At 42.1% G+C, this 3,719-nt stretch overlaps 1 protein-coding gene across 4 annotated transcripts in view; it reads left to right on the top strand.

Moving 5' to 3' along the window:
* Nucleotides 1-3,719, top strand: part of CCDC181 (coiled-coil domain containing 181) — a 70,459-nt gene that overhangs the window by 52,719 nt on the left and 14,021 nt on the right. The window lies entirely within an intron of this gene.

Genomic DNA, 3,719 nt, shown 5'->3' with positions numbered 1-3,719 from the left:
TTTTTTGCTTTCCATTTGCTTGGTAAATATTCCTCCATCCCTTTATTTTGAGCCTATGTGTGTCTTTGCACATGAGATGGGTCTCCTGAATACAGCACACCTATGGGTCTTGACTCTTATCTGATTTGCCAGTTGTGTCTTTTAATTGGGGCATTTACCCTATTTACAGTAAAGGTTAATATTGTTATGTGTGAATTTGATCCTGTCATTATGATGCTAGCTGGTTATTTTACCTGTTAGTTGATGCAGTTTCTTCCTAGCGTTGATGGTCTTTACAATTGGCATGTTTTTGCAGTGGCTGGTACCAGTTTTTCCTTTCCATATTTAGTCCTTCCTTCAGGAGCTCTTTTAAGGCAGGCCTGGTGGTGACAAAATCTCTCAGCATTTGCTTGTCTGTAAAGAATTTTATTTCTCCTTCGCTTATGAAGCTTAGTTTGGCTGGATATGAAATTCTGGGTTGAAAATTCTTTTCTTTAAGAATGTTGAATATTGGTCCCCACTCTCTTCTGACTTGTAGGGTTTCTGCAGAGAGATCTGCTGTTAGTCTGATGAGCTTCCCTTTGTGGGTAACCCGACCTTTCTCTCTGGCTGCCCTTAACATTTTTTTTCTTCATTTCAAACTTGGTGAATATGACGATTATGTGTCTTGGTGTTGCTCTTCTTGAGGAGTATCTTCGTAGTGTTCTCTGTATTTCCTGAATTTGAATATTGGCCTACCTTGCTAGGTTTGGGAATTTCTCCTGGGTAATATCCTGAAGAGGGTTTTCCAACTTGGTTCCATTCTCTCTATCACTTTCAGGTACACCAATCATGTAGGTTTGGTCTTTTCACATAGTTCCATATTTCTTGGAGGCCAAGTTTGTTCCTTTTCATTCTTTTTTCTCTAACCTTGTCTTCACATTTTATTTCATTATGTTGATCTTCAATCTCTGATATCCTTTCTTCCACTTCATTGATTTTGCTATTGATAGTTGTGTATGTTTCACGAAGTTCTTGTGCTGTGTTTTTCAGCTCCATCAGGTCATTTATGTTCTTCTCTAAACTGGTTATTCTAGTTAGCAATTCGTCCAACCTTTTTTCAACGTTCTTAGCTTCCTTGCATTGTGTTAGAACATGCTCCTTTAGTTCAGAGGAGTTTGTTATTACCCACCTTCTGAAGCCTACTTCTGTCAATTTGTCAAACTCATTCTCTGTCCAGTTTTCTTCCCTTGCTGGCGAGGAGTTGTAATCCTTTGGAGGAGAAGAGGCATTCTGGTTTTTGGAGTTTTCAGCCTTTTTGCACTGGGCTTTCCTCGTCTTTATGGATTTATCTACCTTTGGTCTTTGATGTTGGTGATCTTTGGATGGGGTTTTCATGTGGATATCCTTTTTGTTGATGTTGATGCTATTCCTTTCTCTGTGTTAGTTTTCCTTCTAACAGTCAGGCCCCTCTGCTTCAGGTCTGCTGGAGTTTGCTGGAGGTCAACTCCAGATCTTGTTTGCTTGGGTATCACTAGCAGAGGCTGCAAAACAGTAAAGATTGCTTCCTGTTCCTTCCTCTGGAAGCTTTGTCCCAGAGGGGCACCCGCCAGAGCTCTCCTGTGTGAGGTATCTCTCGACCCCTGCTGGGAGGTGTCTCCCAGTCAGGAGGCACGGGGGTTAGGGACCCACTTGAGGAGACAGTCTGTCCCTTAGAGCTCAAGCACTGTGCTGGGAAATCTGCTGCTCTCTTCAGAGCTGGCAGGCAGGGACATTTAAGTCTGCTGAAGCTGTGCCTGCAGCCACCCTTTCCCCCAGGTGCTCTGTCCCAGGGTGATGGGACTTTTATTTATAAGCCCCTGACTGGGGCTGCTGCCTTTCTTTCATATATGCCCTGCCCAGAGAGGAGTAATCTAGAGAGGCAGTCTGGCTTTGCCAAACTGTGGTGGGCTCTGCCCAGTTCCAAATTCCTGGCTGTGAGTGGAAAACTGCCTACTCAAGCTTCCGTAATGGTGGACGCCCCTCCCCACACCAAGCTCAAGCATCCCAGGTCGACTTCAGACTGCTGTGCTAGCAGTGAGAATTTCAAGCCAGTGGATCTTAGCTTGCTGAGCTTTGTTGGGGTGAGATCCACTGAGCTAGACCACTTGGCTCCCTGGCTTTAGCCCCATTTCCAGGGGAGTGAATGGTTCTCTCTCACTGGCAGTCCAGTATGAAGAAAAACTCCTGCAGCTAGCTCAGTGTCTTCCCAAATGGCTGCTCAGTTTTGTGCTTCAAACCCAGGGCCCTGGTGGTATAGGCATTCCAGGGAATCTCCTGGTCTCCTGGTTGTGAAGACCCTGGGAAAAGTGTGGTATTTGGGCCATATTGCACTGTTCCTTATGGCACAGTCCCTCACGGTTTCCCTTGGCTAGGGGAGGGAGTTCCCTGACCCCTTAGTACTTCCCAGGTAAGGTGATGCTTCACCCTGCCTTGGCTTACTCTTTGTGGGCTGCACCACTGTGGTCTAACCAGTCCCAGTGAGATGAGTAGAGTACCTCAGTTAGAAATACAGGAATCACCTGCCTTCTGTGTCGATCTCGCTGGGAGCTGCAGACTGGAGCTGTTCCCATTTGGCTGTCTTGCCAGCCACCCGTATATTTAATTATAATTATTGATCTGATGGTTTTTAGATCTGTCATTTTGATATTTGTTATCTATTTGTTCAATTACTCATCCTTTTCTGCTTTCTAATCAAGTGTTTAAAAAACAGTCCTTTTTATTTTCTTGTATACTTTTTAGGTATGCCTCTGCATGCTTTTTTAAAAGCATTGCTCTGATTATAATATTTATACTGAATGTGTGGAATATCACCTTTGAAGAATTTTTTTTTTCCTTTTGCTGGATATAGAATATGAGGCTGATAGGTATTTTTCCCCTGCAGCATTTTAAAGGTGATGTTCAATTGTTTTACAACGTGCATTGTTTCTATTCAGAGGTCGGCTATTATTCTTATCATTGTTCTTGTGTATATAATAAGTTTTTTTCCTCTTGCTTCTTTAAAATTTTCCTGGCTTTGGTTTTTAGAAGTTTATGACATGTGTGATTTTCTTTGAATTTACCTAACCTGGGTTTTGCTGAGCTTCTTGGATCTTTATGTTCATGTTTTGTACCAGATTTGGGAAATTCTCAGCCACTCTTTCTTCAAAGGTCTTTATTCTTTTTCTTTTCCTACTTTATCTTTTTTCTCTTCTCCTTCTGAAAATCAAATTTTACATATGTTCTAACACGTGCTGTTATATCATGTTACTAAACTTCTGTTTACTGAAAATTTTTTTCCTTTGTTCAGTTTAAATCATTTCTGTTGATCCATCTTGAGGCATCAGTACTTCTGCAGTGTTCATTCCACTGTCAAGCCCATTCGGGGAATTTAGGTTGTGTTTGTTTGTCGTTTTTTTTTTTAATTTTTTTGTGGTGTGTTTGTTTCATTTCTTTTTTTTTAATTATACTTTTAAGTTCTAGGGTACATGTGCACAACGTGCAGGTTTGTTACATATGTATACATGTGCCATGTTGGTGTGCTGCACCTGTTAACTCATCCTTTACATTAGGTATATCTCCTAATGCTATCTCTTCACCCCATGACAGGCCCCAGTATGTGATGTTCCCCACCCTGTGTCCAAGTGTTCTCATTGTTCGATTCCCACCTATGAGTGAGAACATGCGGTGTCTGGTTTTCTGTCCTTGTGATAGTTTGCTCAGAATGATGGTTTCCAGCTTCA

Source organism: Mandrillus leucophaeus, unplaced genomic scaffold (genome assembly GCF_000951045.1).
Source record: "Mandrillus leucophaeus isolate KB7577 unplaced genomic scaffold, Mleu.le_1.0 Scaffold207, whole genome shotgun sequence".
Classification (NCBI taxonomy): Eukaryota; Metazoa; Chordata; class Mammalia; order Primates; family Cercopithecidae; genus Mandrillus; species Mandrillus leucophaeus.
The sequence above is the reverse complement of the archived record's forward strand: the minus strand, read 5'-3'. Positions and strand labels throughout refer to the sequence as shown.